This window comes from Acomys minous, assembly GCF_964271855.1.
Source record: "Acomys minous genome assembly, chromosome: 4".
Lineage (NCBI taxonomy): Eukaryota > Metazoa > Chordata > Mammalia > Rodentia > Muridae > Acomys > Acomys minous.
In genome coordinates this window covers 97,975,198-97,988,416 of record NC_140486.1, presented here as the reverse complement: position 1 = coordinate 97,988,416, position 13,219 = coordinate 97,975,198, and the positions used below count along the sequence as shown (strand labels likewise).

Below are 13,219 nucleotides of genomic sequence, written 5' to 3'. Positions count from 1 at the left end.
ATGAGTTCAGGATGGAAAAAACAATTCTGAGAATGAAATAGGAAACGAAGTGCAAAACACACTTGGAGTTCAGACTAGGGATAATTTCTTCCGTGGAAAATTATTTCCAATTATTCGGTTCCCCACATGCTACTGTTTGCTACCCGCCTCAAATCTTTAACTGGTCGCTATGCTATGCTTAAGCAATCAGACTTTCAAATGTCATCTCTTTGAAAGGCCATGGTCCATCATCAAGTCATTAATGCAGCAATGCCTTTGTAGAGTGCCTGCACATCTTAAGGGCCTGTGGTCAAGATTTATTTCTATTGCTTTGGCATCATTCAGTGATAGGGTATTGCTTTTCAAATCTAGGATCAAAACATACCAGCACTGAACACAGGAATGAGGGCTGGGAAGATGGCTCAGTGGGTAAAGTGATGGCCATATAGCCATGAAAACCAGTACATGTATAGTTCCCAGGAAGCTGAGGTGGCCTGTCTGCAACACAGGCACTCAAAGCCAGACGTAGGGGATCCCTAGGACAAGTTAGATAGCTGGAGACTAGCTGCACCAGTGAGCTTTGGGTTCAAGTGGGAAATCCTACCTCAATATGTGAAGTGGAGAACAATCTAGAAAGATGCCTGATATCATCCTTTGCCCTCAACCATCCTACATGTGTATTCACACCCCCATGGGTTCCACATGCATGTAGACACATGTACACATACGCATATAATACCATCTATTCACAAAACTAGGAACAAAATATTATCAAATTTAAAAATGTCACTGCAATACTTTTTGGCATTCTTGTGTCCTGTAAGTTCATACTTGACTATCAGGGTAGCATGCACTACTTTCTAAAGATGTCCATGTCTTAAGCGCTCAACCCTACGAGCAAGATGCTCATGGTACATGTGGGACTTTATAGCTTTGATTAAACTAAGGACCTTGACAGAGAAAGATTATTTTGCAAAATTATGGTAATATTTGCATTTTATTCCCTTTCTAAATACTCACATCTTTAGCTACGATTAAAAAGATAGTCTTCCCTGTTATAGGACTTCCCATTCTCCATCTCCCAGGATAATGAGACTATTCTAAGTTCCTTTACAATGTTGCGGGGTTAGTTCTTCCCAAGCCTAGCACTCGACTCTGCGTCCACTGTAAATGGTGAATTGTGCCTCCGTTATGGTAAAGGAGACTTCTAAAAGACATCAGTCAGTGCTGGCCTGCACCCTTTGCTGGCTTTCTATATGGTAGGCAGGCCTAAAGTCAGGGCTGAATTACATTGAAAAGTGTGTTCAAACTGATGACTCAAGGTAACATCATCCAAGGGCAGGGCTGCTTATGTGAGGGACCTCCTCGGCAGACACGTGGGAGGCTGGTGGCAACAGCACTCCCCAAAGTGTACACCTTGCTGCTGGGGTTGTCATGCGCGACAGGACACTCCCATCACCTCCGCTCCTGCTCTACTTCTGTTATTTCCACCTGCAAGCCTCACCAGGCAGGGACACCCATGCCAAGCCTCATCCTTGCTACACGCTGTTTGCTATTTCTTAACTGCTTAGGTTTCCTTCCAAAAAACACAGATAGGGCACGCAGGTGTTTTACTCCCTTCAGCACCATGTAACCATGTGTGTAGAGCTTTATTTTCATGACTCCTGAAACTCTCCTGCCTACCAAATCCCCTTAGGTCACACAGCAAGCCTGCAGAGTACAACAAAACACGTGTGTGTGTGTGTGTGTGTGTGTGTGTGTGTGTGTGTGTGTGACACCATCCTAGCACAAAGAGAGTAAAAGATAGGGACTACATACAAGTTCCAGGACCTTGCCGCATTGGGAAAATACACATTCATGCAATGCTTTTAGCCTACTTGATCACCAAGGCAGGGGAGAGAGGGCCCATCTAAACTGAACTCTATTCATGAAAAAAATATAAATTATATTGCTCAAGAGAAACAATGCCACATGATTTTTGACTCTGCAAATAGTAAAGTATCTTTGTAAATAATTAGCCTAATTCATAAGTATCAGAAAGCATCAACTTCTTTCCAGTCACAAACTCTCACTGCCAAGCCTAGCTGGCTGGGTCTATTCCTCTTAGTAAACACCTGCAATTTTAGCAGAATGAATATAAGAGGTCTCAACATTGGGGATCTTGTGTGAATGGTTTTCATTTTTAAATTACCTTTTATGTTGTATTATTGTTGTTTTGATTTCATATTCCCCCTCCCCTGATGTTTATCTTTCCTCGTCACATGTAGCCATTGCAGCCGCATACGTGTTGTGCGCATGTATATGTCTAAGCATACATTTGTGCATGTTTTAGGGTTATTTTGTGTGTATGCCATTAAAAGTAAAAATTCACAATAAAGATTTGCCTCAAAAAAAGTTTCAAAGCTGGCCGGAACAACAGCTCAGTGGTTAAGAGCTCGTGCTCTTCTTCCAAAGGACCTGGGCTCAGCTCCTAACATCCACATGAGACAGCTCACAACTGCCTGCAGTTCCAGCTCCACAGGATCCGCTATGTTCTTCTGGACTCCACAGGGACTCACACACATGTGCTCTACATGAACACGCACACACACACACTAGGTAAGCCACCTTATTGGTGCTCCAGCCCCGAAACCATGTGCATACAAGCAACACTGAAATCACAAAATAATTGGTTTTTAAAATTAAAAACTGTTTCACCGAGTTTTAAAATCAATGTCTAGAGTTGACTAAAGGAGACTAGGAGAACAATTTGTGGAAGGCAGCAGTAGCTTCCAGTTAAACAGGAAGTAGGAAGCCTACCATGGAGACAAAGCCTGGAAAGTATGTGAACAGCAGGGCCTAGCAGAACCACGGGCAAGATGCTGGCCTGCAAGATGCAGACCTGCTAGACTCTCCTGTTGACACAGGCAGCTTGATGCATCAACAATCCTAGGGATAGTTGCACCCTGTAGTTTCTATTGCTGCCTAGGTGGTATCATGTTGTAATTCCCCTTTCTCACCTGCATGCCTAAGTAAAAATCTCCCTACTGTGACTCACCATGAAGAGGAAGGAGGTCTGAAAGACTCCTCCAATAGGGAAATTGGAGGGATCAAAAACGGAAACAGGGTGGGATCCAAAAACGCATGGAAGTTCAGAGAAAGGAGCAACAGTGCAGAATATGGAAGAGAAAAGATACTTTGAACATTAAAAAAAAGAAAAAGAAAGAAAGAATTAGTGATGAAGTGGATCAGCTATCTGGATCATAATTTTTAAATAAATTTTTGCAGGAAAAGCTATGAAGTCATTGATCATTATAAATATATAATTTTTAATTATAGGAGTGGGAAATGTAAATATATGAGTGCAGGTTTTGCTGGAGGCCATAAAAGGCATCAGATCTGTTGGAGCTGCAGTTATAGTGGTTGTGAGACTCCTGAACTGTGTGCAAAGAGCCAAGCATGGGTCCTCCAAAAAGCAATATGCACTACATACCATTGAGGATATCTCCAACCATTGGTGATATGGATACATAATATCATAATTATATAACATATGATATACAATACCTATATTACAATATAATATACAATTATATATAATTACATTGTACCCACTTTATATATGAACTTTTAGAAAATATATTACTTTATATTTGTGAATATTTTGCTTGCATCTATATCTCTGTACTATGGATATGCAGTGTCCAAGGAGGCCAAAAGAGGATGTTGGATCCCCTGGAACTGAAGTTAAAGATGATTGTGACGTCCAGCTGGGAACTGGGAACCAAACTCAGATCCTCTGTAAGAGCAGCATGAACTCTTAACCACTGAGCCATCTCTCCAGCCTCTGATGACATATTTTAATTATGTTTCAATCAATATATATTTAAACCTTTTAAAGTTTTCATATCCAGAACAAAAGTGGATCCCTGGTTCTTGTTGTTAATTTTATAGGTAAATTTTTTAGGTAAAATTTTTAAAGTAAACGATCATATAGCCTGAAAGAATAACTTGGCAATTCTTGGACTCTTTAAAGTGAAGCAGCTTAAAGATCCTCCTCTGAACTTATATTCCACAATACTAAATTCTGTTGTTGGATAATAACCACCTCACCCAATAAGCTACTGAAGAAGTTTACATTTTTAAGTTACCATTTTTAAAGTATAGCAAAGGACATTTGTTTAATTTTACTTACTTACTCTGCTTTTTATTTTTTATTTTATTATTTTCAAGACAGGGTTTCTCTGTGTAGCCCTGTCTGTCCTGGAACTTACTCTGTAGACCAAGCTGGCCTCGAGTTCAGAGATGCACCTGCCTCTGCCTCCAGTGTACTAGAGTTAAAGACATTTGTCACCACTGCCTAAAATGGACATTTTTAAAAGAATTGTCTAATTCCTGTTAGATGATAAGAATTGGGTTTCTTTTACTGTACACTTAACCCAAACAGTTTCCATCCCTTTTTCATGAGTAAGTGCTAGAAAGCTGAGACCCAAGAGATGGACCTGACCAACACACTTATCTGTGCTGGTCAAATGGGGTTTTTCCCCTAAGAACGTTCTACTCTGCCCACTTTGCAGGGTCCATGTGAAGCAGGGAGGAGAGGAATTATGATCTGTGCCAGCCTGAGCTGGTTCTAAAACATCGATCTTCCAACAACCTGATAACCATGGACCCTTCCCTACTACAAGAGCTTTTCCCCGACTCAAGAGAGAGGAGCCATATCCTGCTGTCACACAAAGCATGTACTGTGGTCTACACAACAGCATTAACTTCTCACGGTGTTGGATGCTAGAAGGCAGCACTCAGATCTGGCAAGTGAAGTTCTCCAGTGAAATGAAGCCTTTCTTCATGTCTTTTTGTTAGCTTACCTGGCACAAGCTCAAATTCTATTGTTATTGTGGGACAGATTTTTTCCAGCACAAACTTATCTACTCTCTCCAGAAAGAAAGCCCAGGACAGAACAAGGTAACAACTGCAGCAAAGTCCTAACTTTGTTGGGGGGTGGGGAGTTACAGACAAGACTATGGCTGAGGGGCTACTTACAAGGAACCGAGAGAGGAATCAAAAGCAGATGTGTCACCCCAAAACCCACACCGATAAAAGTGACAGCTCACAAAAGCTGTAACCCTGGAGTTCACCACTCTAGGATGGTGAAGGGCGCATCTGAGAGACAGACTGGCTCTCTGCACTTCAGCTGGTCAGTGTCCTCTCAACAGTCATGGACCATTTCTACTAAGCTCGACAAACAGTTCAGGGCTTCCAAGTTTCAGCCTTCCCGGACTATGAGGTTTGCTTACCTCCAGAGTCTTAAGAGAGAATGTTTAAAATCAGAGAAACCTGCCATACAACAATGCCATACGTCATATCCCTTGGTATGTAAGCTCTTCTAGAAATAGCAGCATATTATATAGAACAAGCATAGGTCCCCACAATCCTCATTTTTTTTTCTCTTTTCTTAGAAGTGACACTTCTGATTTTCAGTAGATGTCCAAGACTGGGAGTTAAATACTGGTTCTACACAGAGTCCAGTGGGATTATAATAACCAGTTGTGTGTGTGATAAATAACAAAAGCTGTGCACGTTTTAGCCAGAACCCAAATGACTATTTAAAAAAAAAATCACTCCCTACATCCCCAAACTAAATGTATTAGCATAACACTGCACATTGAAAATGGCTTAAAGTTTGGGGCTATCTTAATACAGGGCTGTGTTAGGGAAAAAAATCAAGCATCAGCAAACATCCCATCCAGGAATTTTACCTTCAGTTTTCCTGGCACGTGAAAAGGCCCACTCCTCCCTCCTTTTATTATTCATGAGTTCGGAGGCTCTCTGGCTCTAAGGCATCTTTGAAGTTACACTCTTCATAGGGCTATTGACTTTCTCCAGCCATATCTGCCTAAATCCTCTTAGTGACTCTGATGGCCAGAGCTTTTGTTCTATAAAATCACTCCCTGATGGAAGGGACAAAGTGAGAACCAAGCAGCCTTGCTGACTGAGTATTTAAGCTCCTTCTACCCACGCCCCACCCCCAACCCCACCCCCAGCCCACCTGGAACCGCAATCCCGTCCCCCACCTCCAACCCTGGGTGCAGCAAGAGATTGCCAAATGTTCAGGATTGCTGTCAGGAAGAAAGCCCCCGTCTTTGAGGACTCATTGCAGAATCCTTACTTGGAGATGCCATTCACAAAAGGAAGTAGGCAAACAGAAACAGCAGGAGCCCTAGAAAAGGACCTTGAGAGCTGACAGAAGGTGTGTGCATCTGCAAGCATGTATTATAGAGTCACATGTTTTCTTATATAGAGGTACCTTAGACATCCTGAGGATTTCATACATGAATACAATGTCTGTCAACCCCTCGCTCTTCCCTTTAAACTCCTCGCACATCCTCCCCACTGCTTAGGTCCTCTAGTGGATGCACCCATGTTTTTGTTTTGATCCCAAGTGTAGGACATGTAATGGATGTAAACATGTTTTTGTTTTGATCCCAAATGTGGGATGGGGAGCAGCCTTGCGAGAGAACAGGTGCTTATCCACTAAAAGATGAACCGCCTCCTGAGGGAGCTTGGTTTTTGCCAGCCGAAATGCATCTTAGAATGGACTCTGAGAGGAGATATAGATATCAGCCCAGAACAGGAGGCGGGGTTTTTTGTGTCTTGGTATTGTTTGGCTGTTCAGCGCTCCACTTCGAGACCTCACTCCTAGAAAGAACACTTTGGGGCTCCAGCTCTGGCTGCTGTTCCAGGCCCCAGCAGCAACTTTGGTTATATTGCTGGTTTGCTGCAATCCTGCCAACTACACCGGAGGATTCACTCCCAGGAACTGTTCGCATTAACCTCTTTTCTCGGCTATCTAGGGCAGGTGGGTTGGAAGGGAGGTATAAGCACTTAAGAATCTCAAATAAAGTGGGTTTGGAAAAGGCTGAAGCCTACAAGTTCCTCCTCCCAGTTTCATCTCTTTCTCCTCCTTTTCTTGTTGTTGTTGTTTTTGTTGTTGTTGTTGTTCTTCTTCTTCTACTACTACTATAACTCATTGAGTCCAATTAATACTGCCTCTATGTACATGGGTATAGGGGGGCAATGGGGAATAGGCACCCTACAAGGCATCAGTACCCCCAAACTGCTTATAGCTCTTGGCCCTGTGGACCCTTCCCTCATCCATACTATAACGTTGACTGGTTTGATCCTGTGCAGGTCTCGCGATGAGAGCTCATGGGTGTGATTTCCCTGTAATGTCCAGACGATCCAATGTGCCGCAGTCCTCCTGGTTCTTTGGCTTTTAGAATCCTATGTCCCCTGTTTCATGATCCAGGAGAAACAGATTTGGAGTAGATGTACCCCCGGGGGGATGGACACTCCACAATCACCTATGCTCTGCTCCTTAACCAGTTGCGGGTCTCTGCACTAACATCTACCCACTTCAAGGAGTTCCGTAGATGAGGGTGAGAGCTGATCCCCCGAGTGGGGATCCTATACATGTCTCTTTATTTTCCCCTTCTGAATGCCATTTAGCACCTCATGGACCTTTGCTTACTCTTGTCTTTGTTGCTTGAGACAGGTTCTTCCTTCCTCTGTAGCCCAGGCTGGGAAACCTTCCTGCCCTTACCTCCCAAGTACTGGAATGGCAAGTGTGCATCACATAGGCTTCATCAAGCCCTGAGAGAGAGGCAAACTCAAAACTTCTTCTCCTTATTGCGACTGGGGCTTCCTTCAATTTCAAGTGGTCCATTTGTGACACTATTACTATTTAAAGTAACAATTGATTTGGTATTTCAAAGTCATCCAAATGTTTTATGTGCCATCCTTTTGTTATTTATGAACTTCTAAATTTTCTAAACAATTCCAGAGTCTCTGGGTTATGTTCCCCGGTACGACCCAGGCCACTGTCAAAAGAAAGACCTCATCAATAAATCCTGTGCTGAGAAAGTTAGTTCCTAACCACAGGCAGTTCCCAGTGGGTATTTCTCTACACAGTATGACTGATATCGATTCCCATAGGATGTGTCCTCTGAGGGTGAAAAAAATTCTTTCACCCATCTGAAAGGTCATAAGTGAACAGAATGGAGCAATTTACAGTCCTCACTGGGCTTGTTGAGGAGTTGCGGAACTCTCTGAATCCTGCAGATGCTATTTTTGATGGCGTACAATATGTTCTGCTCCGCCACCCATGCCAGCTTAGCTACTCCTAGGATGGAAACTGAGAATACATACACAATGTGAGTGGGGGTTGGGGGAGTATGTGTGTGTACTTGGTACGTGTGTGTACACACACGTACATCTAGGTATGTCCCCTCTGCATGCAGAGGGACACATCAGATGTCTGGCTCTATCACTCTCTACTTTATTCCCTTGAGACAGGGTCGCTCACTGAACCTGGAGATCATGATTTGACCAGGCTGACTGGCCAGGAAGTTCTTAGGACCTGCCTGTCCCCTTCCACCAACACTGGAATTATGGGCATACAAAGTTCTTTTCATTTTTCAATTAGGATCTGAACTCTTGATTATCATGTTTACACAAGGGTTCTTGCCCATGGATCCATCTCTGTGTGTGTGTGTGTGTGTGTGTGTGTGTGTAATCAAAAATAGCCATCAATGATCAAAACAATCACAGCAAAAGGATAATGTCAGAGATCTCGTACTGTCTGGCTCCAAGATATACTACAAATATATAGTAAGCCAAACAGCATGCCACTGACAAAGAGAAGAACACCAACCAATGAAACAAGAGAGAAAACACAGGTAACTCCACACACTCCCAGCCTTATGATGTAGAAAGGTCAATCTCCCAGTAAATGTGCTGGGGAAACCTGGAGCTTTGTCACGGAGAGGAGTGAAAACTGCACCTCTCCCTCACACCACATGTACAAAATTGTGAGAAGCAAGCTCTAAAACGGTTGATCTGGGCCCTTTGTACACAGGTTTAAAACCACAGGCAAGGAAAACAGAACCTACAGAGGAAAACACAGCAGATGAAGAGGCAGTGTGTGGGTTGACCACAGTTGCATATTACAGAGCGAATCAAGAGACAATATGCAAATCATAAGAGGAATCTGAACAACCCAATAGCAAACACACAAATGACCTGATTTAAACATGGGCAATAGATACATAGCCAGAGACATACAGAATGCAAACGTTGGAGAGATGTGAAAAGAGACTCAACTGAGGGCATCATCTGGTAAATGTACATAAAAACTTGTGACACATCGTCTTGTACCTGCTGGATTGGCCATTACTAAAATAGAAGGTAAATGTCTGGAAGGGAATGTGGGAAAGGGAAACCTTGTTGGAGACATGCACTGATAAATCCATATGTACTTATTTAATTCAATATAGAATTTCCATATGATCCCACACCTGTATCACTGAGTGTGCATCTAAAGGAAGTAAAATTCTGCATGTTTAAAAAATGTCTGCATTCTCCTGTTTATCAAAACAGTTAGGACAACCTGTCTGTTACTAGGTAGATGCAGAATGAATATGGAGTATATCTAAACAATGGAAACTAGTCAGTCACGAGAAAGAAAGAAATCCTGTCATTTGCAGCACATGAATAAACCCAGAAGACTTTATGTTAAATGAAATAATCCAGGCAGACAACGTAAGTACCAAAGGATCTCAGAGACATGGAGTCTAAAGGTGACCTCAGAGAATGCTGGTGACCAGGAACTGGGCCAAAGCCTATGGATGTACTTGGGATACATTGATCAAAGGTAACAAATCTTTAGTGAGATGGAATCTGTTATACAGTGAATTGATTGTAGTTAGTGACAGTGTATTATATTCTTTAAAAATACTAAGGGTGGATTTTTTAAATAGGTTCAACCCAAAATAGACAACATTGTGAGGTAATATGTATATTAATTTGGTAGATTTAGCCATCCCAAAGCGTACATCTTTATATGCATGTATTTAAACATATATGTACATGTATATGCATATATATTTTAAAAATCAAATGAGTACAGTAAATGAATTTTAACTTTTTCCAATTAAAAAATCAATCAGGGCAAACAAACAAAAAAAAGAAACTCCTTTTGTTCATTCCTAAGTTTTTGCCAATGAGGCAATATGGATGAATCTAGAAGAAAAGAAATCTCAAAACTGAGAACTCAACTCTTAAAAAGCAGGACTGGAAGAGCTTCCAAGTTGGTAGAAACAGCCAGGTGTCTATAAGAGCTGACACGTCTTCCGACACGCGCTGCCCTATACATCTCTCTTATGAATCTACTCCTGGTTGTAGCCTCCAGAAAGACACAGTACACCTGTGCAGAGTGTTTGGGAAGGTCCCATTTTAGTATATTGCCAAGCCTCAGTAGCAGGAATATAAGAGCCTATGACAGTTAGTCAAAAGTACAAGAGGCACAAGATTGTTGACTGTCATCTGGAGTAGTGTCAAGTGGCTCGCTATACCTACGAGATTGAACTGAATCATGGGACATTTGTCTGGTGTCTGAGTGAGAGTTTCATTGCTGGCGAATACAACTGAGAGCTGCTTTGCCAATGAAACATTCAGTGTACATTAAAGATTAAGTTCATCTTATTGTATTCAGATTTAAGACATCAATGACATATAAATTTTAAAAGCCTTCTGATGTTCTATGACTGCTCTTAAATCAAGATGAACAGAGAACCAAGAACCAATGAGGCAGTACTTATCTGCAACGGTGCTAACTGAATATGCCTTCTTGTCAAATCCGAAACAGCCTTTCTCAACATCTCCCAGAACTTACAGAGTATACTCAACTGTCTTTATGATATCCGTATAGACATCTTTGTCAACTTTCCAGTTGACAACTGAAAGAACAGCTAGGTCCCTCTTTAAACATCACTTCATGTGTTTCCTAGCAGTACAGGATTCATGACCTACTGTATATCCACACTAGAGTCCCCATTCATGAACTCTTCTATAACTATAATTTAATTTGATCTCATTTATTTATATCCAGTGCTGCTCCTGAATCTTAAAGAGCATAATAAAATCCAAGATTCTACATAGAGCTCAAAAAAAAAAAATCAACGCTCTTTCAGGTGTTGTGTTGTGATGGTAGCTCATGTACATAAATGAACAAGCTGGGTGGTCCCAGTCATTGGTCAGATTTTTCCCATTTGACTTTGCAAAACTGAAATTGTGATTTAAGAGGCGTGTTGCCTGGCTTCAGAGCTCTACCACAGAACATACTTCAAGCTCTATTTGTTCCTGTGTCTTTTGCCTAAAATGGAGGCAAACATTCCCTGGTATTCTCAATATTTATGACTTAAAAATTATTCTCTAAAAGGTATTTTTAGACCATCCATGATGAAAGCCCTTATTAGCATAGGTAGAGAAGAAAGGCCTTTGATGGCTCAAAAACTTCAAAGAGGAGGGGAAAGAAAGGAAGGGTCATTCTTAGACTACTGAGTAATAACATATCATTCTCAAAAGAATAATTCAGAAAAATGAAATAAATACAATGTGAATAAAGTATCTTCACATAAAAAGGAAACTGTGACCAAATTTCCTTGCTCCCTCTAAGAGGAGCCAGCAACAGTGCTGCACTTGAGATAGAAACGGTATTGAGCGGAGCCCTTGACAAGCTGTAATACCTATTTCAGCCAATACACAAATCATAGTTTTGTAAACTGGAGTACAAATTTGGGTGATAGAAGTTGTATATTCACCTTCCATGGTGCAGACAGAAAAACCAAAGGAATTTAAGAGTTCTCAGTCAGTCACTGGGTCCCCTTCACAAACCCGGGTTCCTTGACATTCCCAGAAATTCATATACCAGACAAAATAGATAAAGCTTGACAAAGAAAGCAGGCAAGTTGACTTGATGATTCATACCAGTTGGTTCAAACCATTCAAACTATAGATACTAGTATGAAGTCTTTCAGCTTTGGCTGTAACTCTCAGTACCCAACAGTGAGTTCAAATCTATCAGCATTCTTTCCTGGCCATGGGGAAGCGGCAGAAATTTAAGGAATGAAATTGGAAAATGAAGAGGGAAACCCAAGTTTAAGCCACATCCCAGGGTTCAAAATCTCATGTCGGCTATCTTGGTCTCAAATTAATAAGCTGAATGAATGGCAAACTAACCATATGGGGATCTGCGTATCAATGAGATAACAATGACTCTTAAAGTATTCGCCAATCAAAAACGATTCCTGCTACTAAGGCTGGAAGAATCTATGTTCAGCCAGCTGAGATGTAATATAGGCCGAACACGTATGCTAAGCGTGGCTAGAGGCGAGGGGTGAGATAAATGACAAGGTGCCCTAGCACATTCATCCATTCCTGCATCCACCAATTGCCTACTATGTACCAAGCGCTGTGCTAGAAACAGGACGGATACAAATAATCAAACAAAGCCCTCTTCACATGATGCTTAGCTTCACATGCAGCAGGTGATATTACAGGCTTACTTTGTTTTTTTCAGGTGTTTTGTTACTGTAATTTTAATGGTTTATCTGCTCTGAGTTTGGAAGACAATAGGCTGGAAGTCATCTCTCTTCTGTGTCAGGCACAGTTAACTGCTTTACATATATTAACTATTAATGGATTGACTATCCAATGAAATAGTTGCTTGTAAATATCCCTAATTTTACGGCCAAGTAAATACAGAGAGGTCAAGGAACATGTTCAAGGTTACTCAATGGGGTATCAGTACTTTGTGTGTATTTTTAATTACTGAAGTGCAAATTTTCTCAGCTTTTTCATTCATTTGCTTTTTATCCTGTTTACATTTTCCCCTCTAAAATGTTTTACATGTTTAAAACAAACAAAAAAACCTACTAGCTAGCCTGTGCTTGGATCTTACACTAGCTAGCCTGTGCTTGGGTCTTACACTAGCTAGCCTGTGCTTGGGTCTTACACTAGCTAGCCTGTGCTTGGGTCTTACACTAGCTAGCCTGTGCTTGGGTCTTACACTAGCTAGCCTGTGCTTGGGTCTTACACTAGCTAGCCTGTGCTTGGGTCTTACACTAGCTAGCCTGTGCTTGGGTCTTACACTAGCTAGCCTGTGCTTGGGTCTTGCACTAGCTAGCCTGTGCTTGAGTCTTGCACTAGCTAGCCTGTGCTTGGGTCTTGCACTAGCTAGCCTGTGCTTGGGTCTTGCACTAGCTAGCCTGTGCTTGGGTCTTGCACTAGCTAGCCTGTGCGCGGGTCTTACACTAGCTAGCCTGTGCGCGGGTCTTACACTAGCTAGCCTGTGCGCGGGACTTACAATCACTTCTAAGGACCAGAAATACAGTTGGTAAGCAGAGAGGGCACCACGTACAGT

General features: G+C 41.8%; 1 long non-coding RNA gene across 1 annotated transcript in view; it reads right to left on the bottom strand.

The window, feature by feature from the left end:
* LOC311595417 overlaps positions 1-13,219 on the bottom strand; it is a 129,753-nt gene that overhangs the window by 102,689 nt on the left and 13,845 nt on the right. The window lies entirely within an intron of this gene.